This window comes from Lepidochelys olivacea, assembly GCF_965140295.1.
Source record: "Lepidochelys olivacea isolate rLepOli2 genome assembly, chromosome: 5".
Lineage (NCBI taxonomy): Eukaryota > Metazoa > Chordata > Testudines > Cheloniidae > Lepidochelys > Lepidochelys olivacea.
Window position 1 is genome coordinate 66,014,175 of NC_140415.1, and position 27,109 is coordinate 66,041,283.

Genomic DNA, 27,109 nt, shown 5'->3' on the forward strand with positions numbered 1-27,109 from the left:
AGGGATTATTGGGGTCTACATTTCATAACTTTCTTTTAACTTTTTTTTAATTTTGTGGGTCAGTATTTTACTACATGTCAGTATTCTATGTATTGCTAGCAAATGCATGCCACTGTTGAGGCTATTTACTTAAAAACTGGCTGGCTGGCTGTTTTTAACTTACTGAGTGTTTCCTATTTTCCTTCCAGTTTTTAAGATAGGCAAATTAATCTATTGGTCCATTTCTGAGTTGTATAGAGTTACTTATATACACATCACATGGATATCAACCACTGTTCACCCATAATTTAGCAGTCACTTATTTCAGTGGCTGCCATTGTTACCAACTGTGCTTTACCCGAGGGTAGTGTTCTTACTTCTGATGTACACTATAGTCAGCTGTCTACTTTGGAGCGTTTGCTTCTTCCTGTCAATCCAGTGTCAATCTGAAGACAGATGAAATTGCTTTTAAAGAAAAATCATGTTGGCCAAAATATCACATGTCCCAGGTAGGTGACTAGACAGTTATTTCAACCCCTGCAGCTCTTGTCGACTTCCATTTAATCTGAATAACAGAATTGCGCATACTGGGGATTAAAATATACATTGTATTAGTCTTTGTGTTTACTTAGGTATGTCATCTGAGCCAATTAAAACTACTACTGTAACACTCCTATTATCAATAATTTAACATATCCACCAGAAACGGGGGGCACTAATGGAGACCTTGCAAATCAGCTAACTGGATCTTGTCTTAAAGCAATCTAGTATGTTACATATCTGAATCCTCTGAGGCACTTTTTTTTTTTCAGTACATGAGCTGTCAGTTTCTTTCTTGTCCTCACAGTTTGAGGTATCCATAGTGGATACAAATTATATACTGTACATATTTCCAAGGAAATAAACCCTTTAGTTAATCCTGCTGTAAAAGCAAAATACATTTTGGCACAGTTTGACACAAATATGAAAGGAGGGGGAAGGGAAGAAAGTAGACCAACTAGACTAGTTGGCTTAGAAACTCTCTGTTCTACAGCACATGGAATAGGGAAAGCAAATACATCCCTTTCTCTTCCCGATGATGATTTATTTAGAAAAAAAATCTTTTAGTCTTGCTTCAGTCTGATGTCTTCTGGAGTTTATTTTCCAGGTCACAGTTTTGTTTTGTTTTTTTCTCAAAAAGCTATTCAGAGTTTTCAAGAATGACTGTTGTGATGCTGTCTAAAGGGGAAGGTGACAGTCTACACTAATATGGTCACCACTGTTACAAAATTGTGATAAATCTTGAACAAGGTGTGCTTTGTGAGGTATCGTTCAGAAAGTCATCGTTTGAGTATTATCATCTTGTTATAATGTGTATATTGAGTTACAATCCTATAGCAAAATTTCATAACTTCACATGCAGTGTTGATACAGGAGCACTCATTTGTTGCTGGTTTGGTTAAATCTCTAGAATATACCACCCATGTGGGAGTGTCTGCCCAGTTTTTTAACAGTCTGACCTGCTGTGGCTCTCTCGGCTGTGTTCCATAGCGGGTATGCTGACAACTATATCATACCCATCAGTTATCCTTTGACAACTCTGGTTTATTTCTTGGCAATATGAAGGATTGTGGATTTTTTCTTCCCTGCTACTAAGAACAAAAGTTGGAAAAAATCTGGGTGGGCATAGGTATCCTGGATCCATAGGGTCTGGTCTATTCCCCAGGCTGCAATGAATCTCTTGTGCTGAATCCCAAAGAGTGCCACAGTTCCAAAGGGGCAGGCCTTTGGCCTTCAAGACTCTGAGACTGGGCCTTCCAGTACCAGTACTGTCTCTCTATCTCTGGCTCGCTTCATCAAACCCAACTAAGTCAGGCCCCTGTGCGAGGGTTGTACTAGTCCCCTTCAGGGTGCGCTGCTCTCTTAGTATTTGCAGCAATCAGCCAGCCAAGCTGTTATGGACTCCCTTTCTGACGCTGGCTCCCTTCCTTTTGTCCTTAGTACCAGGTGAGAGCTGCTGAGGCCCTCCCAAAAGCAAATTCTTACCCCATATTCTGACACCTTTCAGTCTATTGATCTCGAGCTGGGGGCAGTAATTGCCATTCTCTGCCCACCCAGCTCTGAAGGCAGTGCAGAAGTAAGAGTGGCAATATGACAACCCTCCTACAATAGTCTTGACCCCCAGCTCCCTGTGTCCCTCTTTTGGATCAGACAGTTGTGTGACCTAAACAAGCACAAGAGCAGGTTCTAAGGATATGTCTATGCTTAAAATGCTATGGCGGCACAGCTGCGCTGCTGCTGCACTTCAGTACAGACACTACCTGCTCTGATGGATTCTCCCATCAGCATAAGTAATCGACTTCCTAGGGAGGCAGCAGCTAGGCCAACAGAAGAATTCTTCTGTCGATCTAGCACTGTGTATGTACACTGAGGGTTAGTTTTTGGCTTAACTATGCCACTTAGGGGGTGCGTGGGTGTGTTTTTCACATCCCTGAGTGACTTGGTTAAGACAACTTAAGTTTCTAGTGTAGACCAGGCCTAACCTTTCTTCAAGAAATGCAAACTAGAGAGGGAAACTGAGGCACACATAGGAATAAAAATATTACAGAAAATTGTCACTTTGTCACAATGGGCTTAAGATCATAAATCTTTTTTTTTTTTCAAAGGACAACTTCAGAAACTCTTTCTTGTATGCAAGGGTATATTGCTAGAACATTCTCATTTAAGCTTCACTCCTCTCAGTTTTCTTTTTAAAAGAATACTGGTTCTTTTGTAAAATTTTTGGCTCATGCCAACAAAAGATCTAGTACTAGTTAAATAGCAAATTTTCTCCTGGAAGCAATTTTTCCTAATATTTTCCAGTCTAGTGCATACTTAAAGTTTAGTATTCTTTTGTGGGAGACTAATTATACATATTCTACACAGGCAATTTTACATTCAAGGGATGAGGAGTAGGGAGGTGATATTTGGCCTCTTTTTGTCTTGCCATAGATCACTGTTTCCAGATTTATTTATCTTTGTTGGAAAAATCCCACTTCAAATATTTTTGTGGTGATAAATTCTGTTCTTGCGGTAGATTCATAGTGATACTATTTATCCTTGGAATGTCAAATTTTCAGTCTCCAATCTCACTTGTTTAAACACACACCCTTTATTTGAATTAATTAAAAAAAAAAACTTGTCCATCCTCCCTTTAATAAAACAAGCAAACAAAATTGGATATTTTGAATCATCCTTTCTAATAAAAACCTAAGAAAATAGGCCTTTCAGTGTGTCCTGAAGGTGAGCTAAACTTGGGTCACGTTGGATTAAAGCGGGGAAGCAAATTCCAAAGTTGAGGACCCTTGAATGAGAGCTCCTTGTCACAGCTGAACGAATCTATGGATTGGCAGCCTCCCTGCTAATCTAGGCTGCCAGATGGCTAGAGCATGTAGAGAGAGGGTGGTTTCCCAGATGCCTGGTAATCAAATAATAAAGTCCTTTATTGATCAAAACTAACACTTGTAATTTGCACCTGGAAATTATTTGGTAGCCAATGCGTGGAACACAGGTACAACATTCCTCATGTGTGAAACACTGTAAACCAGTAAAGAGTTTCAGCATAAAAAAAAACTCAGATGCATTTTACCATGGTCTCTGAGAATTGTATCTCTTGGTCACAGGAACCAGACAATAAACATCAAAATTGAACACAAAAATACTCTATAGCTTGGGATTTCTTTCCCACACCCACAACTTCTGGGGCTTAGGAGAATGGCCTTCTCTCAAGCAGTCTCTCCCTACTTGTTCTTGGAGCAGCTGTTATGGCCCCTGCCTGGAGTATGTGTGTGAATCAGGAACAGGTTAGGCATTAGTGTATCTGCACACTGTTACAAATGCATTGTAATTCTCACTTTAGAAATAAAATCTGGAAGTGTCCAGAAGCATGGATAATGAAGACAAGATCTGCTGTACCCAGAGGAAAAATGTTCAACCTCTCTGCTTAGCGTAGATATAGAAAGCACTCTTGGCCTCTGACACTTTTTTTGGACATCCAGAAGCAGCACAGAATTCAACAGAAGCCCCTAGAATATGAACTTTGTAAAAAAGTGGGTATATTCAAAGGAGCAAATATTCTTTTTTTGCCATCCCCTCTGGTTTTCCCTACAGCTAACCAGCATCTCCTTTCTGTTCTGGATTGAGCTTTAGTCAGTTGTCCGTCTTCCAAGCACCAGTTTCAGCCAGACGCTAGGAAAAATCAAACAGCCTCACTGTTTGTGTCCAGTGAAAGAGACGTAAAGCTGTACTGTCATATCAGTGACTGTACTGGAAGCCATCTCCTCAGGCTGAACATTGAACAGGAAGGTTGTCGGAAGAGAACCTGTGGTTCTCTACATAAATGGTCCTTTAGTGTTAGTATATGCCTCAGAATAGCGCGCGCGCGCTCTCTCGCTCTGTGTATATATTCATATAAAAATGGGGGGTTGGAATTCTTGACTAACACAAAAAATGTAAACTGAAATATAATTTGAGTGGCAGCACTTTTATTATTCCTTCATAAAGAGTATAAATGTGTACTGCTGCACCTTCTCAAACTTTGCTGGGTATTGTGTGCATTGCTGTTCCCGCCTTTGTGGTATATTTTTAAAAGGAAGTGCTGGCTGTCTTTGGCAGTACGTTTAAAGGATCAATGTTTACAAGCAGTGAAATGCATGTGGGTATTGTAGTGCTGTATTCAGGTGCAGACTTTAATCTTCAGAGCTGTGCTTGAACTGCAGGAAACATCTACTGAACATCTTTCTTCCTGCATGCTTTCTCATATGGATATATTAATATAAGTGTCTAGGCACACGCTGGTTGTAAACACATTACACAAAGCATTTTAGAAGCAAAAGTGTTACTTCAGACCTTCTGAAATCTCCCCGCCCCCATTTTCTTAGCTATGGAGCAAAGCAAACCAACTGAGACAGAAGCCTCTTAAGCAAGATCCTAATTGAAGTGGTGCATACTTCAAAAAACCCATACAAACGCTCCCCTCCCCCAAACACCCCTTTCACCTAAACGTTGATATGTAGATGTGAACTTTAAAATGATAAATTAAGGATTGGAATAACTTGGTGAATATCACAATGTTGTTACCTGGTGTCATCTAGGATTTTTGATCATGCTGTGAGCAAGACTTTGTTTCTGGTATTATAGATAATTTATCGGATTGTCTCTTTATCAGGTAAAAGACTTTCATGAAGGAGTTATCTTGAGTTTAAGGAAGAACAATAAAATGTTTCCAAAGGGGTGTGTATGTTTCACAATGGGTGGAACATCTGTGCCACAGTGGTATGTGCAGGAATGAGTGGAAGTGCTGCATTTAAGTCTCATCATGGTCCTGAAAAAACTTGGGAGCACTGTTGTCATGTTACATTGGCAAAGGTCTGTCTGGCAGACCCTACCTCCATAAAATTCTTTGTAAAGAAAAAGGCAAATGTGGTCACATGTCTGGCACTACAGGGCCTGAAGTGGACCAGACCAAGTAATTGAAATAAATATGCTTGCACGTGTAGTCCATATGTTCCATAACCCAAGACATGTTGATGTTGAACGATGAGGTGAAGTGAGCTCCAAACTATGTTGTTGGAATGTGGTATTCTGGAGCCCATTTCCAAAGCAACTGTACAAACACTACAACAGTTCGTTCTCTGCACACAAAGATGTTGGGGTTTGTGACAGACAATGCTGTTTACATGAGCACAGACTGGAGAGAGAGCCTGGAATGAACTGTTTAATACCATGTAGTTTGTGCAGTATACTTGCTAAGCTAGTTTTATAGGGCATTTAGGTGAACTTCTCAGTGTAAATGACCTTGCTGTCTCTTTGTGTTTATATATAGAAATACATCATTTTGACAAGATTAGCTCATGTGACAGCGTTGTAATTTTGTCCTAATTACAAAATATCAAATGTGATATTAAAGGTATATCACTGCATACAGCTGCATTATTGCAAATGCTTAAAAAGTATAAATAAGGTTCAGTGAAAAGTCGCCTTGTGTGTGGCAAGGCACTGGGGATTTTTAACCTGAAGTCACAGGGGAAGCATTCAAGCAAAGAACTACCAAAAACGTCATGGCAGGCTATGGACAAAAGCTGCATGACTACATTTTGCAGATAAAAGTGACCATTCTACTCTATGTAAAATTCATTGAAGCCTTTTGAATTTTTAACCCTTCAAGGTATTGTAAACTTTTTGAGGAGAATCAGGTCTATTAGAATTTGTACTTGGTCAGTGTAAAGAAAAGAGAATAGTTCAAATTTAGTAGTTAGGCCAACACTGAACTAGGAGAGGTGGATTTAGGTGTGAGGTAGGTGTGTGGGGTTGGCTTTTAAGTGTGACCATTATATTAGGTGGGGTATTGCTAGTATAGAGGAACTACTGCTTCCCTTATTACTTCCCCATGTTTATAAATAGTGTAATAAAAACAGTTACGGTGCATAACTACTCTTCTAGATTTAAAAAGTGACTGATAGTAGGATCTTAGAGTTATAAGGCACTGATTCATAGGGTCCAAGGCCAGAAGGAACCATTGTGATCATCTCGTCTGACTTCCTGTACAACACAGGCCATAAAATGTCCCCAAAATAACTTCACTGTCAATGATTCAATGGAATGTTGTTACTTCACAGACTATATCTCCCAATTCCAAATAATGTACAGTATAACATACAGTATTTTAAAATTTAAATTAGCCTTTATTGAGCTTTGATTTAGAGATGTCTAGCTGGTTTAATGCAAAACATGCTTGCTTTTTTGTGGCGAATTGGATTAATTAATCATGAATGGTATGGATAAAGTGAATAAGGAGGTGCTATTTACCCCTTCACGTAACACCAGAACCAGAGATCACCCTATGACATTAATAGGCAACAGATTTTAAACAAACGTAAGGAAGTACTTCTTTACATAACACCTAGTCAGCCTGTGGAACTTGTTGCCATGATATGTTATGAAGGCCAAAAAAGAAGTTCTTGGAGCATAGGTCAATCAATAACTATTAGCCAAGATGGTCAGGGATGCAATCCTACGCTCTGGGTGTCCCTAAACATCTGATTGCCAGGAGCTGGGACTGGAAGATGGGATGAGTCACTTGATAATTGCCCTGTTCTGTTCATTCCCTTTGAAGCATCTGGAACTGGCCCCTGTTAGAAGAAGGAGACTGGGCTAGATGGACCATTGGTCTGATCCAGTATGGCAGTTCTTATGTAAATTCTAGCAAGACTCCATAGATGAACGATTGCTTGAATCGTTTTATGCAACAAATTCTCCCTTTTGTCTTGTTCAGAATAAACATTTCATTGACATGGTTCAGTCATTATGACCAAGTTACGTTCCACCCAGCTTAGCAGACATTGTTGGAAGGTTGCTGCATAGAGTATGAGAGAAGGAAATTGAACAGTGTACAAAAAACATTGACAAGAAATTTGTCTTGATGAGTGCAGCAATGTATACAATGATCCAGTAATTTGCTTGTGTGACAAAAGAATATGGGATTGTCTGTCTTAAAGGTGTAAGTGATATATCAGGAAGTGCCTACACAGCAGAATACTTAAAAGCAGTAGCAGTAAAAGCTTTAACAAACTTGGAATAAAAATCCAAGAGTCAGGTACTGTGTGTGACTTTGTCATAGACAATGCTACAACTGTAGTAAAGATGAGGATAAATGTAGAAGAAGATAATGAAGAGAACCTGAAACTTTCAACAGGTGGGGGTAGTGCTCATTTGATGCATCTTTTAGTCAAAGATGTGAGTATAATTTTCCATGAACTGGAAATCTCGAGCTTTGCCTAGCTCTAGCAGTGACATTTGAAAACTGTCTGATTTCCAAGCTAAGAAAGTGACCTTAATTGAATTAAACTCAAGAACTAATTGTACAGTAGAACCTAATAGATGATTTTGTAACTAAACTACAACATTTAGAATGTCTGCACAGATCTGTTTTGTAAGAGAGACAGCATGAAAAGATGGGTTCCTAAACATTTAGCCAGTAACACTGTCAGATGGCTCCAGCTCTCTTAGCTTCCTTGGGTTGGTAGGACTTTCCTTTATCCCTCTGATGCTTTGTAGGGATGCATAAAATCCTGTGGTCAGAGAGATGCTACTTATCTGGCTACCAAGTGCATAAAAGGCTTAAATTTGTTTTCTCTGCCTTATACATAATGCTTCAAAAAGTGTCTGCTTGTATTGACTTCTGTATATAAATACTGGTCTTCTAGTCAAAGATTTAAGGAAGGTTAAAATATTAGAATTTACTGAGAGGTACTAAAACTGGGACTTGATTCCCACAGTTTTAAATGCATTCATTCAGGAAAGGTCACTGCTGATGTCCTACAATTCCAAAATGAATTAGATTTGATCTGTGCTAACATGGTATGAATCCGATACTAAAAGAGAGAGCCATGAACAAGCTGGACACGAATAGTTGAGAGTGACTGTTTTCAACAAAGCTAACATTTTTACCGTTTTGCTATAACTGTATAGATTTCATTGTTTCCCTTTTATTTAGGATTGAGAGTTTGGATGTAACATGATGCACAAACCCTTAATTTCATTTTGTGAGTCTCATTTCTCCTCCCTTGGTTTGTGCTTCACACTCCTTCTTCCTCTCTTGCTCCTTGTTTCCCAACAGTAGAGGATTAGGCCTTTACCCCTACACATGTTCCTGGGGTGGGGGGGTAGAGGGTAGTCAAACACTTTTATGGCTTGTTATGGCAAATCTGGGGTCCCCTGCAAGGCCATTTGATTCAGTCTATAAATGGAAAGCCTGAACACTCAGTATGCAATCTGCCCAGCTGCAGTTCTCCTACCTGTCCAAACCAGCAGTACCCCTACAGTAGGAGGGACGTGGAGGGTAATTAATATGACAGGAAGGAAACTAGGAGTATGATTTCTCTGGGTATTTGCTTAAAGTTCATGAACCTGTTTAATAAATAAGTATGATCAAATAAGTATGTCTTCAGCAAGAGCTATCAGCCGTGTTGTTAGTGTTTCTAGACACTTTCTCAATAGGTGTGAGAGAATTCAGTCATGTGATCTTTGAGTTAGACATACTTATCATCGAGCTCTGAAGATGGGACTTAGGTCAAGAGGGGACACTGCCCAGTCGTGGACTGGTGACAGTCATGCTACCAGTCTTGATTACTGATCTGATGCAGCCAGGTTAATTACCTTGTGGAGTTCTTAGATGCCTGAAATAAAGCTGTACAGTGTGGTCATGGACACCCAGCACTATGGACCTCTGCTGTGTAAGTGGTGGTGGTATGTATCATGCTTGTATCATGTTGAAGACCTCCTTTTGAGAATTTTGTATAGAATCATAGAATATTAGGGTTGGAAGAGACTGAGAAGTTGCACCCCATAATGCTTTATGGAAATATACTTATGTAAATATAAATGACATAACTGGAATATGTTTTATGCTACATATGCCATGTAACATATCTCTGGAAAGGTTATGATCTACTGAATATATTCATCCTATTTGTATGCATGTATCATTTTTGTATTCAAAGTTATGAATCTTGGCTGTGCACTTGTTTGATTTTAAGTAACATTAGCAAGCCATTTGGGCAGCTTCTTCAGAAAGGAATTTGCAGGTTAAGTGCCCAATCAAGAAATGCTTAACCGACAATGGATCTTGGAAGGATCCAATCCACATAAGAAGTCTACTTGAGGATGTTCAAGGTAACATGTGAACAATGACTGCTAGCTGTAAGTTGTGAGTCATGCATGGATATGTGACTCGCCCATGTGACTCCAAAACTCCATCTTGTAGCTGGGATTCTACACAGGGGGAGGGAGGGGTGTCCACCCACGAGAGAAAGTGTATTTAAACCACTGGGAGGACCCCTTCATTTTGTCTTCAGCTGGCTCAAGAGATAGGATACCTAAACGAAACTGGAACAAAGGACACTAACCACTGGGATGTGAGTGATTGCTGGACCCAGACTAAAAGGAGACTAGTCTGTAAAAGGAAGCTGACTGGAACACCTCTGAGGGTGAGATTCCATTTGTAATCACTTCTTACTGTATTAGGTTTAGACTTGTGTGTTTTATTTTATTTTGCTTGGTAATTCACTTTGTTCTGTCTTTTACTACTTGGAACCACTTAAATCCTACTTTTTGTATTTAATAAAATCACTTTTTACTTATGAATTAACTCAGAGTATGTATTAATACCTGGAGGGGGCAAACAGCTGTTTATATCTCTCTATCAGTGTTATAGAGGGCGAACAATTCATTAGTTTACCCTGTATAAGCTTTATACAGGGTAAAATGGATTTATTTGCGTTTTGAACCCCATTGGGAGTTGGGCATCTGAGTGTTAGAGACAGGAACATTTCTTAAGCTGTTTCAGTTTAGTCTGCAGCTTGTTGTTCAGGCCTGGGTCTGTGTTTGTAGCCAGCAAGCATGTCTGGGACAACCAGGCAGGGTTCTGGAGTCCCAAGCTGGCAGGAATAGCAGGGGCAGAAATAGTCTTGGCACATCAGTTGGCAGCCCCAAGGGGGTTTCTGTGATTGAACCAGTTACAGAGAACTCAGGAGGTCATCTAGTCCAATCCCCTGCTCAAAGCAGGACCAACACCAACTAAATCATCCCAGCCATGGCTTTGTCGATCCGGGCCTCAAAACCTCTAAGGTTGGAGATTCCACTACCTCCCTAGGGAATCTATTCCAGTGCTTCACCACTCTCCTGGTGAAATAGTGTTTTCTAATATCCAGCCTAGACCTCCCCCACTGCAGCTTGAGACCACTTGCTTCTTGTTCTGTCATCTGCCACCACTGAGAAAAGCCTTGCTCCATCTTCTTTGGAACCCCCCCCGCCCCTTCAGGTAGTTGAAGACTGCTATCAAATCCCCCTTCACTCTTCTCTTCTGCAGACTAAATAACCCCAGTTCCCTCAGCCTCTCCTCGTAAGTCATGTGCCCCAGCCCCCTGATCATTTTCGTTGCCCTCCGCTGGACTCTTTCCAATTTGTCCACATCCCTTCTGTCATGGGGGCCCGAAAACTAGACTCAGTACTCCATGTGTGGCCTCACCAGTGCCAAATAGAGGGGAATAATCACTTCCCTCGATCTGCTGGCAGTGCTCCTACTAATACAGCCCAATATGTTGTTGGCCTTCTTGGCAACAAGGGCACACTGCTGACTCTCATCCAGCTTCTCATTCACTGTAATCCCAAGGTCCTTTTCTGCAGAACTGCTGCTTAGCCAGTCGGTCCCCAGCCTGTTGCAGTGCATGGGATTCTTCCTTCCTAAGTGCAGGACTCTGCACTTGTCCTTGTTGAACCTCATCAGATATCTTTTGGCCCAGTCCTCCAATTTTGTCTGGGTCACTCTGGACCCTATCTGTACCCTCCAACGTATCTACCCTTCCCTCCAGTTTAGTGTCACCTGCAAACTTGCTGAGGGTGCAATTAATCCCATCATCCAGATCATTAATAAAGATGTTGAACAAAACCAGCCCCAGGACCCACCCCTGGGGCACTCCGCTTGATACCGGCTGCCAATTAGACATCGAGCCGTTGATCACTACTCATTGAGCCTGACAATCTAGCCAGATTTCTGTCCCCTTATATTCCATTTGTCCAATCCATACTTCTTTAACTTGCTGGCAAGAATACTGTGAGACACCCTATCAAAAGCTTTGCTAAAGTCAAGATATATCACGTCCACTGCTTTCCCCATATCCACAGAGCCAGTTATCTCATCATAGAAGGCAATCAGGTTGGTGAGGCATGACTTGCCCTTGGTGAATCCACGTTGACTGTTCCTGATCACCTTCCTCTCTTCCAAGTGCTTCAAAATGGATTCCTTGAGGACCTGCTCCCTGATTTTGCCAGGGACTGAAGTGAGGCTGACTGCGTTTTGCCCCCCCTCTGTGGTTTCATAATACTTGTAGTGGGGGAGGGGAATTGGTTTTCAGAATAGATGAAAATCTGTTTAACATTAAGGGAAAACATTACTTTAAATGAATGTTAGATTAAAAGCAATTTGCTCAAGTATGGAAGAAAATACTGGTGCAAACAACTATTTTCCTATTAATATATAGGTAATTTTTGAAAATGTACCCCTTAAATGGATTCATATTAAAAAAATGAATGGTCACAGGTGTTATAACTAGAAATATAAAAATAGTAGTAAAATATATTTGGATTTCAGTTTTCAGGTTGAATTAAAAGAAACAGATAACACTGATCCAAGTTTTTGTGTTAAAAATAGAAAGGGATTTTTAATTGTTCACTTGTGCTCAAGCAGAGCTATAAGTTGGGAAATAGCATGGGAGGGGGAATGTGTGCATGCTCCACATACACTAAATAATTAAAAGCTGAGCAACCGCTTGAATCATCGCTTTCAGGCCAGTATCTTAAATGTCATAAGCTAATAAAACTGATTTCAGATTAAACTTTGTCATAATTTAGACAAAGCTATAGGAAATGATTTTTCTAAGAAACAAAAAGACAAGCTGTTCAGTACTAAACACCTAAAATCACCTGTGGTTTTCCTTAAAAGCAAACAAAAACCCTGAAAACCAGGATGAATTCTTTATGGCAAGCTATGATGTGACATTAGTGGGTTTACTAGAAATCTCTACTAAAGAAACCTTGCTATACAGGCTTCTTTTGATATCTTGTCACTCTGCATTTCTCTCTGTTAACTTGAGCTTTGTCCTTCCAAAGTAATGTATTGGCAGATTAGTCATCGAAGCTGAGACATATGAATGTAGGATAAATATAATGTGGTGGTGTATGGAAGCTTTAGAGCATGCCTGTTTGTATTATACAGTACCTGACCTATAAGTAAATGGGGGGCTTCAGTTTCTGTTGCTACCAGTATGTTGACCCTTGAAAGCATACATGTACATCCTATTAAAACAATGTCTTCACTTTGAAGAAAAGGACGTCTGCCTTAATGTAATAATATTAATAGTGTTAATTGGGAAAACAATATAGGACTGCTTATGAAATTGATACCTGACAATATTATTACTTGATCTGTGACTTCTGTAGATGTTGGAAGAATATCAGTAATGGCTTCAAGCGGTGACTCTTATTAAAAATCACATCACAATTTAATAGATTCAGGATTCATTGAGTTCTTTCAGCTCAGTGTCACATTCAGTGCCTCTGTGACAACCTTCATTTCCTGCTTAGCAAATCGAAGCCTGGTAGCTAGAGCCCCAGGAAGTTGTTAAAGCAATTAAAGGCTTCTGTCTCTCAGCACATTGCATGGTTACCATAGTATCCTCTGCCTCCAAGTCTTTACTGATGATGTCAGTATGCATACAGGGGTTATTCAGAGCATCTACATGAAGATGATTCACCCCTCGCTAAAGATCATAAGCCCTACTCCATATGCTATATCTTCTAGTATTATTTTGGAAACTTATGAGCTCGGAAGGTAAGTGGCTTCTGCTTCATATTTAACCATTTAAACATATCTTTCTGCTGTGTGAAATAGGAGGTGTTTTTTCCTCATTGCATCACTAGCTTAAATTCAGAGTCTCTGTCTTCTAGTATTTGAACCAGTTTCCTAGAACACAGCATTTAAACTTCCCAAAGCTTTTTTAACCTTATAAAATGTGCAAACTAAAAACAAACTTATAGTTAGAAATTGGTCAGCACCCCAGTTAGTAAGCAAATCTAGTAAAGTCAAAAAGGACTTTTTATTTTTAGTGATTTAAAATAAATGCAAATATCTAATATAAACAATTCCCACTCTTAGGACAGTGGGTGTCTTCATAAGCAACAAAAGCATAAACAAAATGTTAAACATAACTCTACTACTGCATGTTCAGACTGAAAAAAAACCATAAGAGATTTAAGTATAATGGGGATGCTTAGATGCTCCCTCTAGCCTCACAAATTAGCTTTCCTGTAGATTGTAAAAATCAAGCTTGCACATTTGTTAGATTTTTTTTTTTTTTTTTTTTTTTTTAAAAACCTGAAGAGGCATCCACATGTGATGCCTCTTTAATCATCTGCCCACTTTTGTGTGGACTTTCTGCATGCCTCTTCTTTTGTTTTATGTAGTGGTATTGTAGCCGTGTTGGTCCCAGGATGTTAGCGAGACAAGGTGGGTGAAGTATTACCTTTTATTGCACCAACTTCTGTTGGTGAAAGACAAGCTTTCGAGCTTACACAGAGCTGTTCTTCAGGTCTGGGAAATTTACTCAGGTGTCATAGCTAAGGCTAAGATGTTGTCATGGTTATTTTTAGTACAAGTCATGGACAGGTCATGGGCAATATGTAAAAATTAATGGAAGCTGTGACCTGTCTGTGACTTTTGCTGTTGTGCCTTCCTGGTTTCCCTTACCACCGTGGTGGCTGAGAGTTGTGAGGTTTCCCCTCTGCCTGTGGCAGCTGGAAGCTGCAGGAGGGCCCCCCTCTGCTCACAGCAGCTGGGAGCTGCAGGGTGACCATATTTCCCAAAGAGAAAACGAGACACCCCCAGCCTCTCGCCCGAGGCATCCCCCTCCTTTGTAAGGCTGTCACCCATCACTGGAACCTTGCAGGGGGCCTCTTGTTGATGCTGTCACTGGAACCCTGCTAGGGCCCCTTTGGCTGCCAGCTGCAGAGTTCTGCGGCCCCTGGGGCTGAAGCCAAGAATATCACAGAGGTCTCTGGAAGTCATGGATTCCGTGACTTCCATGACCTCTGTGACATAAATGTAGCCTTAGTCATAGCTAAATACATGGTGGAACAGAATATTTAGCATAAGTAGTTAACACATGCATATATCCTAGACTTTCTCTTTGGAGCATGTTCTGTGGTATCTGAGTTCCTGGGTGTAGATAACAGATTTCTTAGTGTGTTTGGGATGGTTACTGCATCTGTGGAGGTAAATGTGGTGATCCGTGGGTTTCTTGTGTATATAGTTGTCGAAGCTGATCATGGCATCCTGCAAGTTGATGCTGGTGTGGGAGCGTTCTAGAGAGAGTTTAATGAATGAGTGATGATTGTTGAAATTGTGGTGGAAATTTATCGTTAATGTGTATCAGGGATATTGTCTTAACACACTCAAACCTACCTTCACCAAACAAGGACACTCTACCAGCGAAGTAGATCGCATCATGGAATGGACCACCAAAATACTCCAAAGGACATGCTTCAATACAGATATGAAACCCCTTTCGACCACACACCACTATGTGGGTATCCTCAGACAACTACAGCCAAACAACTTTCATCCCACCCTGAAAGAAATCTGTCCTGAACCCTCTCTTCTGGCCTTCAAACAACCCCCAAGCCTCTCCAAGCTCATCATCCAATCAGGTTCCTCACAAACCAGGACACCAATTCAAAGCGGCACCAGACCCAGCCAGAATACCAGATGCAAAACCTGCAGACATATCTTCACTACTACAATAAGCCACACACCCTGCAACATACCTTTCAAGATCCAGGGATCCTACGGGTGCCTATCACAACATGTGGTGTACCTTGCCTAGTGCAATAAATATCCCATAGCAACTGTGTGAGGGAAACCAGACAATCACTATGCTCTCGAATGAACTCACACAGGAAAATGATAAAAGACAAAAGCATCACATCACCTGTGGATGAACACTTTTTACAAAGGTCAGATATAGAGTATCAGGGGGTATAGATATAGAGTGATCACTATCAGTCCTCATCATTAAAGGAAACCTGCACAACACCTTCAAAAGACGAACCTGGGAGTTTAAATTCATAACTAAGCTAGACACTAAAAATCATGGACTGAATAGAGATGCTGGATTTATGGCTTATTAGAACATTCTATAACCTAATAAACCCCCAGCTGCTTTCTGTCCTCCCTCCCCACCTTTCCTGTCTCTGAATGGAGGGGTGTTAACAGGCCACTTCACCTTGAAATATATATTAACTACTTATGCTAAATGTTCTGTTACACCTTGTATTGATCTGTGACACGACTCAGCAAAGAGCACTGCGCTGGCCCATGCCAGCTGACTCATGGAGGCCGGGCTCCAGCAATGAAACAGCCTGAGCCCAAGTTGGCTGGCGTGGGCCAGCCTTGGGTTTTTCTCTGCTGAGTAGACATACCCTTTGAGTAAGTGTCCCAGATCTGAAGAAGAGCTCTGTGTGGCTCAAAAGTTTGTGTGTCTCGGCAACAGAAGTTGGTCAAATAAAAGATATTCCTTCCCCCACCTTCTTTTTTTTTTTTTTTGCCTTTTTTATATGAACTCCATCCTTGCTACCTGAGTGAATGTAAGTTATTATTGAAAGTTGTTATACCTGTCCTGATCAATAGAAATATTTTTATTGTGTACCTTGAAATCTGGAATTATGTACAAAATGTTACAGAAGCTCTACTCTTTCTGAGGAGAAATTTGCATGACTTCAAAACATTTTGTTTGTGTATATTAGGTTTACAATTATTTATATTGACAGGATCCCAGGCTGTTGTCTTCCCCTTGTTTTTCAGCTTTTCTTTCAATCTCTTTACATGTCTGATATGGCAATATTGTAAGTTGTTTGTTGGTTCATTTTTAAGAATAAATATCTTTTAAGAGAAGATCTTTGGCAACTTATTGGGATGAGTTGAACTTTCATGATTGCACTACAGTACTTGTATTAGGTGAATTGAAAAATACTATTTCTTTGTTTCTTTACATTGCAAATACTTGTAATAAAAAATAAATATGTGAACACTGTACACTTTGTATTCTGTATTGTAATTGAAATCAATATATTTGAAAATGTAGAAAACATCCAAAAATATTTAAATAAATGGTATTCAATTGTTTAACAGTGTGATTAATCACAATTAATTTTTTTAATTGCACGATTAATTGCAATTAATTTTTTAATCGCTTGACAGCCCTAATTTATTTAATGATGCGTCTTTGTCCAGAATACCATGTGCAGTACTAGTCACCTCCTCTCAAAAAGGGCATTGCAGAATTAGAGGGAGTTAAAGGGAGTTCAGAGAATGTTAACAAGAATGAGTAGGAGGTGTGTAAAAACTCCTCTGAAGAAAGATTGTAAAGATTGGGATTGTTTACCTTAGAAAGTAGATGAATGGGAGGGGACATGATAAAAATATATAAAATAATGAGTGGTTTAGAGAAAATAGATGGGAAGCTTCTATTGTCCCTCTCTGATAGTACAAGATCAAGAGGACAGTCAATGAAATTAAAAAACAGAAAATTCAAAACCAATAAAAGAAAATATTTCACAGAATATGCAATTAAATTGTAGAACTTATTGCCACGTTATGATGTTGAGGCCAAAAACTTTGCAAGATTCAAAGGGGATTGGACATCTATATGATAACCAGGATATCCAAATTTAGAAAATTAATGCCAGCAATTTTTGAAAAATATATTAAAGCTCATGCATCAGGTCTTAAGACAATAACTATAAAAGATAGGGAAGACACATACTGTGTGGGGCAGATTATCCCACATCTGTCAACATTGGGGTTACTTATATCTTCCTCTGAAGCACCTGGTGCTGGCCACAGGTAGAGGCAGGATGGACCACAGGTCTGATCCAGTCTGGCAGTTCTTGTTTTCTAAATCCCTTTTTCAGAAGTTTCCGTTTTCTTTTGATCTCTAGCAGTTTTCTCATCCTGTTTAATGCTTTAAGACTGAGTGCATATAAAGAATGTCATATGTTAGCAATTTCACTTAGCTTGGTACAGTACCAGAACAACTGATGGTTAATGAAATGTCAGGGCCGAGTAGGTATATGCATCTCTACCTGTTGCATAGGTTAATTTGACCTTTCAGTCATGCAATTAGTTACTTGTGTCAGTGTTTCTGTGTTGGGTTTGTTTTTTGATTCTCCAGTAGTGGACAAGTTTCAGTGACTACTCAAGTGGCTAGCATCCTTGTGGACAAACACTCAGTCCTGAGACATTAGTTGGGTCTTGTATAAAAACTCCACATTGGCTTTACAACATGAATTACACATCGTATTTCATCCACCTTAATGTAAAAGACACACTTCTGTATACTTGTTTAAAAGTTTTTTTTTCTTGACACTTGTTATTCCAGTGAACTATTTGAAAACACAGTGTTCCACAGGCAGCTTATACTTGCGGTTATGTAACCCACTGGTGAGTGTGTGTTTACAGGTTCCCCTAGTGCCCAGTCCACAGAGGACATGAGCTATTACAGTCCCGGCTAGCGAGCCTGAGCTATTTAGGTCAAGCTGTAGCAGCTTGAGCTCAGGCTCAGGAAGACTGAGTTATGTCAGCAGAGTAGCCATGATAGCCACCATCCTGGTGTATCATCCAGGATAGTGGCTGTCATGGCTACTCTTGTTGACATAACTTAGTCAACCTTATCTAGTCTTTTCTTTCAATAACTATTTAGATACATTTTAGAAAATGAAGATTTTCTCTTTCCTATCACCATCTGTTTTGTGGTGAGCTGACCCTTCCTAAATTCCTTATGCTGAACAACCACTGGTCAGCGCCTAAAAATGTTAGCACCAGAAGATTTTAGGTTAGCCTCAGAGGCCAAACTCTACCTTGACAGCGATAAAATTCCTTTCTTATTACGATACAAATAATACATATTGTAGAGGTCTGTTTTACAAAATGAGAACATGCCAATATATTTCAGAACAAAAATATATTAGGGGAATCTCTGCTAAATGAATAAATGAGATTGAAGATTCAACTTTAGTATTCTGTTGCTCTTTAAACTGATGGTGAAATTTATCAGTGTCTAGGCAGCAAGACTAGGGAAGACCTGTCAATGACAAAGACTTCAAACGTTTAACTTAAAAAAAAAAAATTCTGCTTCATTATAATCCACTCTTCAAAAAGAGTACCCCAGTGCGTTAAGCCTGTTTTGCACAGGTAGACTATAGAAGAGTGGACATAGATAAATCGTTTCCTGACTCCTTTTTTTAAAAAAGCACGTAGCACCTGCCTTCTCTCTACTAGATTACAGTAATTATAATGAAAAAAATGTTCAGCCTTTAATTGATTTTTAAAGATGTTTGCTATCTACCTCCTCATTCTTTTAACTTGGGGGGAAAAAATTGCAGCTCGCCTTTTTAAGAGCCAAGAGATAAAGGAATTAGGCCCCAATCTTGCAAAGGCTTACACCCTTAATATAAAAACAACGAGGAGTCTTTGTAGCACCTTAGAGATTAACAAATTTATTTGGGCATACGCTTTCATGGGCTATAACCCACTTCATCAGGTGCATGGAGTGAAAAATACAGTAGGCAGGTATAAATATACAGCACATTAAAAGATGGGAGTTGCCTTACCAAGTAGGGGTCAGTGCTAACGAGGCAGTTCAATCAGTGTGGATGTGGCCCATTCCCAAGAGTCAGCCAGGGGTACCCAGAAGTCACCTACTACAGGACCGGTCCAACAAAGAAAGTAATTAAAACCTCTCCAACTCATCATCAAGGGTCTACAACCTATCCTGGAGGACAATCCCTCACTCACAGACCTTCAGAGACAGGCCAGTCTTCGCTTACAGGCAGCCCCCCAACCTGAAGAAAATACTCACCAGCAACTACCCACCACACAACAGAAACACTAAACCAGGAAGCAATCCCTGCAACAAACGCTGTTGCCAACTCTGTCCACAAGGGACAACATGATACGACCTAACTATGTCAGACACGCCATCAGGGGCTCGTTCACCTGCACATCTACCAGTGAGAGATGTGCCAGCAGTGCCCCTCTGCAGTGTACATTGGCCAAACTGGACAGTCTCCACGCAAAAGAATAAATGGACACAAATCAGACATCAAGAATTGTAACATTCAAAAACCAGTAGGAGAGCACTTCAGTCTCCCTGGATGTTGTACCAATAAATTAAAACCAGCAGGATCTTATTAAAGGGGAAAAAGGCAAAATACCACATTTATTGTGAATACAGAAAGAATCATAGTAAGCAGTTAGTTATAGTTATAACATTCCATTCAATCTCATATTTATTCACACATTCATTCCTACACACACACACACACACACACACAGAGGTTCTGCAAGGTTGTCGTCATAGTTAGCAGCCTTAGAGTTGCTCATGCCAAGCCACTGGCCGGTAGTCTGGACATGAGGAGGGAGCAGGGCCTTGTCAGATGCTCATTGATATGCTACTGGAAGTTGGTTTGCAGAATCAGACCCCCAAAGTTCTCACTTTCCAGAGTCCATTTTTATAGGAATTTCTTCCTATGCCAGTCTATGGGAATTGCTTCATCATGCTGTTGCTGAATCAATCAGCAGATAGCACATTCCAGACAGCTCCATGCTGCCAGATGTTATCTTGTTCTTTGGTTCTCCCGTTCTTGAGGCTGTTGGGTGGATTCCAGTCTGCCCTCCGGGGGTCCTCTGTTTATTTCCACTTGATGCCTTCTTCAGCTGATGGACACTGGATTCTTAGGCTGGCACCTCCCTGATCATTCAGTTATTATCCACACCAGGCATCCATCCACATACATCGTCTATCTCTATTTTAATCACAATTGTTAATACAACAAAAGGGCGAGGAGTGTCTGGGTGCTGTTTCTGTTGTTACAGAGTATTGCTTTGAGTCTCTCTGTGTGAATTGCTTTGAGAACAGACTCTGTCTTAGAATGTACTAACGCAATTAGCAGCTTGCAAGTTTCACACACAGAGGGAGAGAAACAGCACCAAAAACCAAGAGACCTCTTAATTAGTAATACCCTGGGATTTAAACTATGGGGAATCAAACTCATTTGTGATTTTAATACAGAACTTCTTTAATATGATCCAACATGGATGCTCAATAACAGACTTAAAAGTGGCCATTTTTCAACAAAAGAACTTCAGAAACAGACTTCAGCAAGAAACAGCAGAGCTGGAATTAATTTGCAAACTTAACAGCATCAAATTAGGCCTGAATAAAGCCTGGGAGTGGCTGGGTCACTACAAATAGTAATTTTCCCTCTGATACTCACACCTTCTTGTCAGCTGTTGGGAATGGGCCACATCCACCCTGATTGAATTGGCCTTGTTAGCACTGACCCCCACCTCCCCACTTGGTAAGGTAACTCCCATCTTTTCATGTGCTGTATATTTATACCTTCCTACTGTATTTTTCACTCTCTGCATCTGATGAAGTGGATTATAGCCCACAAAAGCTTATGCCCAAATAAATGTGTTAATCTATAAGGTGCCACAAGGACTCCTCATTTTTTTGCTGATACAGACTAACATGGCTATCCCTTTGAAACCTGACACTTTATGTACATGAAGTTGGTAGTTCCATTAAAGTCAGTGAGACTACTTAAAGATAAACTCATGCATAAATCTTGCAGGATTGGGGCCTTTATCAGAAGGGTCACCAGATTAGACTATAAAAATGTGTATTTATCTTTTTCATAATTCAGAAAATGGTTCCGTATCTTCCTGAAAACTGTTCAAATGCAAGTGTGGGGCTTATCATTGGCTCTCCATGCTGGTGTGGGTGCAGTGGAAAGGAACATTGCGTGACAAAGTTGTTATGGAATTTGGCTTATATTTTAGTTGTGTGTTTCTTTCTTACAGACTTTTTTCCAAATCAGTTTGTAGCAGAAGCGTGATCCAGTACAAACCTAGAACTGATTTTAGAATTGGTTTGTTGATTGTTAATATTTCCGGTATATATTGATTGGTAGCTGATGTTCCTTTATGTAGTGCAGTCATTTTCATAATGGTATTTTCCTGTTCTAAAACTATAATATTCAGGGGCTTGGAATTCTATTGGAATACTATAGACAAGGGTTTATTTTGTGTTTGTTTTTTTTTAAATAAAGAAACTTCAATACAAGATTCTGCCACAAGGAAGCAGGTATATTTCAAAGGAGATTTTCTTGAGAGAACTGAATGTTTTGGATGCAGGTTTGCTTGACTTTATTTTATAGTTGATATATTGACATTTTTTGTGAGGTATGTTGTATACTTTCAATTTAGAAACAGTACTCAAGCTAGGGTGGGGTTCAGGAGTAAGGCGGTATAGTTGGATTCGCTATATCTTCTCATTCCTGCCTATTGGAGGGTGCGTGTGTGTGAAATGAAATCCTTTCTCACTTCCCATCCCTCTGCCCTTTTGAACATGATTTCCATTCCCATCAAAATAAAAAATTATTTTCAACCATAATGGATAACTTTACTGTATCTGGATTATCTCTTGGGGGAACAAGTATGGAATTATAAACAAGAGATGGTGGTAGTAAGAATTATACTATGCCATACTGTGGAATTGAGGTCTTAACTAAATTCCTAAGTACTGTACTTTGTCTACCCTTCATTAACAGAAATGCCTAACTGTGGAGGAGTTTATGCCCTGGTCTACACTAGGACTTTAGGTCAAATTTAGCAGCGTTAAATCGATGTAAACCTGCACCCGTCCACACAATGAAGCCCTTTATTTCTACTTAAAGGGCTCTTAAAATCGATTTCCTTACTCCACCCCTGACAAGTGGATTAGCGCTTAAATTGACCTTGCCGGCTCGAATTTGGGGTACTGTGGACACAATTCGATGGTATTGGCCTCCGGGAGCTATCCCAGAGTGCTCCATTGTGACCGCTCTGGACAGCACTCTCAACTTAGATGCACTGGCCAAGTAGACAGGAAAAGAACCGCGAACTTTTGAATCTCATTTCCTGTTTGGCCAGCGTGGCAAGCTGCACGTGACCATGCAGAGCTCATCAGCAGAGGTGACCACGATGGAGTCCCAGAATCGCAAAAGAGCTCCAGCATGGACCGAACGGGAGGTACGGGATCTGATCGCTGTTTGGGGAGAGGAATCCGTGCTATCAGAACTCCGTTCCAGTTTTCGAAATGCCAAAACCCCAGGGCATGAAGGACAGAGGCCATAACAGGGACCCGAAGCAGTGCCGTGTGAAACTGAAGGAGCTGAGGCAAGCCTACCAGAAAACCAGAGAGGCGAACGGCCGCTCCGGTCAGAGCCCCAAACATGCCGCTTCTATGATGAGCTGCATGCCATTTTAGGGGGTTCAGCCACCACTACCCCAGCCGTGTTGTTTGACTCCTTCAATGGAGATGGAGGCAATACAGAAGCAGGTTTTGGGGATGAAGAAGAGGAGGAGGAGGAGGAGGTTGAGGTTGTAGATAGCTCACAGCAAGCAAGCGGAGAAACCGGTTTTCCTGACAGCCAGGAACTGTTTCTCACCCTGGACCTGGAGCCAGTACCCCCCGAACCCACCCAAGGCTGCCTCTTGGACCCAGCAGGCGGAGAAGGGACCACTGGTGAGTGTACCTTTTAAAATACTATACATGGTTTAAAAGCAAGCATGTGAAAGGATTACTTTGCCCTGGCATTCACGGTTCTCCTAGATGTAGTCCTAAAGCCTTTGCAAAAGGTTTCTGGGGAGGGCAGCCTTATTGCGTCCTTCATGGTAGGACACTTTACCACTCCAGGCCAGTAACACGTACTCGGGAATCATTGTAGAACAAAGCATTGCAGTGTATGTTTGCTGGCATTCAAACATCCGTTCTTTATCTCTCTGTGTTATCCTCAGGAGAGTGAGATATAATTCATGGTCACCTGGTTGAAAGAGTGCTTTTCTTCAGGGGACACGCAGAGGAGCCCATTCCTGCTGGGCTGTTTGCCTGTGGCTAAACAGAAATGTTCCCCGCTGTTAGCCACAGGGAGGGGGGAAGGTTGAGGGGGTAGTCACGCGGTGGGAGGAGGCAAAATGCGACCTTGTAACGAAAGCACATGTGCTATGTATGTAATGTTAACAGCAAGGTTTACCCTGAAAGAGTGTAGCCACTGTTTTATAAAATGTGTCTTTTTAAATACCGCTGTCCCTTTTTTTTTCTCCACCAGCTGCATGTGTTTCAATGATCACAGGATCTTCTCCTTCCCAGAGGCTAGTGAAGCTTAGAAAGAAAAAAAAACGCACTCGCGATGAAATGTTCTCCGAGCTCATGCTGTCCTCCCACACTGACAGAGCACAGACGAATGCGTGGAGGCAAATAATGTCAGAGTGCAGGAAAGCACAAAATGACCGGGAGGAGAGGTGGTGGGCTGAAGAGAGTAAGTGGCGGGCTGAAGACAGGGCTGAAGCTCAAATGTGGCGGCAGCGTGATGAGAGGAGGCAGGATTCAATGCTGAGGCTGCTGCAGGACCAAACCAGTATGCTCCAGTGTATGGTTGAGCTGCAGCAAAGGCAGCTGGAGCACAGACTGCCACTGCAGCCCCTCTGTAACGAACCGCCCTCCTCCCCAAATTCCATAGCCTCCTCACCCAGACGCCCAAGAATGCGGTGGGGGGGCCTCCGGCCAACCAGCCACTCCACCACAGAGGATTGCCCAAAACAAAGAAGGCTGTCATTCAATAAATTTTAAAGTTGTAAACTTTTAAAGTGCTGTGCTTAAAGTGCTGTGTGGCATTTTCCTTCCCTCCTCCACCACCCCTCCTGTGCTACCTTGGTAGTCATCCCCCTATTTGTGTGATGAATGAATAAAGAATGCATGAATGAGAAGCAACAATGACTTTATTGCCTATGCAAGCGGTGATTGAAGGGAGGAGGGGCGGGTGGTTAGCTTACAGGGAAGTAGAGTGAACCAAGGGGTGGGGGGTTTCATCAAGGAGAAACAAAGAGAACTTTCACACCCTAGCCTGGCCAGTCATGAAACTGGTTTTCAAAGCTTCTCTGATGTGTACCGCGCCCTCCTGTGCTCTTCTAACCGCCCAGGTGTCTGGCTGCGCGTAACCAGCAGCCAGGCGATTTGCCTCAACCTCCCACGCCGCCATAAACGTCCCCCCCTTACTCTCACAGATATTGTGGAGCACACAGCAAGCAGTAATAACAGTGGGAATATTGGTTTCGCTGAGGTCTAAGCGAGTCAGTAAACTGCGCCAGCGCGCCTTTAAACGTCCAAATGCACATTCTACCACCATTCTGCACTTGCTCAGCCTGTAGTTGAACAGCTCCTGACTACTGTCCAGGCTGCCTGTGTACGGCTTCATGAGCCATGGCATTAGGGGGTAGGCTGGGTCCCCAAGGATACATATAGGCATTTCAACATCCCCATCAGTTATTTTCTGGTCTGGGAATAAAGTCCCTTCCTGCAGCTTTTGAAACAGACCAGAGTTCCTGAAGATGCGAGCATCATGCACCTTTCCCGGCCATCCCACGTTGATGTTGGTGAAATGTCCCTTGTGATCCACCAGACCTTGCAGCACGATCGAAAAGTACCCCTTGCGGTTTATGTACTTGGCGGCTTGGTGCTCCGGTGCCAAGATAGGGATATGGGTTCCGTCTATTGCCCCACCACAGTTCGGGAATCCCATTGCAGGAAAGCCATCCACTATGACCTGCACATTTCCCAGGGTCACTACCCTTGATATCAGCAGATCTTTGATTGCGTGGGCTACTTGCATCACAGCAGCCCCCACAGTAGATTTGCCCACTCCAAATTGATTCCCAACTGACCGGTAGCTGTCTGGTGTTGCAAGCTTCCACAGGGCTATTGCCACTCGCTTCTCAACTGTGAGGGCTGCTCTCATCTTGGTATTCATGCGCCTCAGGGCAGGGGAAAGCAAGTCACAAAGTTCTATGAAAGTGCCCTTACGCATGCGAAAGTTTCGCAGCCACTGGGAATCGTCCCAGACCTGCAACACTATGCGGTCCCACCAGTCTGTGCTTGTTTCCCGAGCCCAGAATCAGCGTTCCACAGCATGAACCTGCCCCATTAGCACCATGATGCATGCATTGGCAGAGCCCATGCTTTCAGAGAAATCTGTGTCCATGTCCTGATCACTCACGTGACCGCGCTGACGTCGCGTCCTCGCCCGGTATTGCTTTGCCAGGTTCCGGTGCTGCATATACTGCTGGATAATGCGTGTGGTGTTTAATGTGCTCCTAATTGCCAAAGTGAGCTGAGCGGCCTCCATGCTTGCCTTGGTATGGCGTCCGCACAGAAAAAAGGCGCGGAACGATTGTCTGCCATTGCTCTGACGGAGGGAGGGGCGACTGATGACACGGCTTACAGGGTTGGCTTCAGGGAGCTAAAATCAACAAAGGGAGTGTCTTTACGTCAAGGAGTATTTCAGGCAGGACTGCACGGAGGGTTCCAATAAGAAATGGTGCACCTAAGTTATCGTTGTTATTGGAACAAGGAGGTTAGCCTGGCCTCTGATTGATACATGGCTAGATTTACCTCGCTGCACCTTCTCTGTGAGTGACTGCAGTGTGACCTAGAGGAATGAGTCCCCTAGACAGGGGAGGAGGCAAATGAGTACAAAACAAATCTGGTCTCTTTCTTGTTTTGACCCACTCCATCTATCTTTTAGATCTTTGGCTGGCAGCAGACGGTGCAGAAGGACTGCATGCCATCCACATCTCATGGCTGCTCGGCAGAAGATGGTACAGTACGACTGCTAGCCATCCTCATCTCTTGCCTGCCTGGCAGAAGATGGTACAGTACGACTGCTAGCAGTCCGTATCGCCTGCCCGCTGACCATAAGACGGTTCAATAGGACTGACTGTAGGACTAAAGAGAATGACCTGGTCAAGTCACTCCAAATTTAGTCCCTGCACCCATGTCTGCCCAGGCGCTCCCAGCCGACGTGGCCAGGAGCACCTCGGACACGACGAGGACGACTACCAGTCGTGTTGCACAGTCTGCTGCCAGAAGGCAATGGGTTGCTGCTACTGTGTAGCAAAGCCGTACCGCGTCTGCCAGCACCCAGGAGACATAGGGTGACGGTTACCTGAGCGGGCTCCATGCTTGCCGTGGTATGGCGTCTGCACAGGTAACTCAGGAAAAAAGGCGCGAAACGATTGTCTGCCCTTGCTTTCACGGAGGGAGGGAGGGAACGGGGTCCTGACGATATGTACCCAGAACCACCCGCGACAATGTTTTAGCTCCATCAGGCATTGGGATCTCAACCCAGAATTCCAATGGGCAGCGGAGACTGCGGGAACTGTGGGATAGCTACCCACAGTGCAACGCTCCGGAAGTCGACTCTAGCCTCGGTACTGTGGAAGCGCTCCACCGAGTTAATGCACTTAGAGCATTTTCTGTGGGGGGACACACACTCGAATATATAAAACCGATTTCAAAAAAACCGACTTCTATAAATTCGACCTTATTCTGTAGTGTAGACATACCCTATGGAAGCAAAACAAAAAAGCAGAGTAATTCAGGCTTCTTCCAGTTTGCCCTTT

At 42.0% G+C, this 27,109-nt stretch overlaps 1 protein-coding gene across 7 annotated transcripts in view; it reads left to right on the forward strand.

Annotated features, from left to right (window-relative positions):
• PAM (peptidylglycine alpha-amidating monooxygenase) overlaps positions 1–27,109 on the forward strand; it is a 218,322-nt gene that overhangs the window by 16,036 nt on the left and 175,177 nt on the right. The window contains exon 1 of one of the 7 annotated variants that reach the window (XM_084628613.1): positions 13,305–13,384. The exons of the other annotated variants lie outside the window; for them this stretch is intronic. The gene's annotated coding sequence lies outside the window, so the exon portion shown is untranslated. Of the gene's footprint in view, positions 1–13,304; positions 13,385–27,109 lie in introns of those variants that run through there. 7 annotated transcript variants of the gene reach the window in all.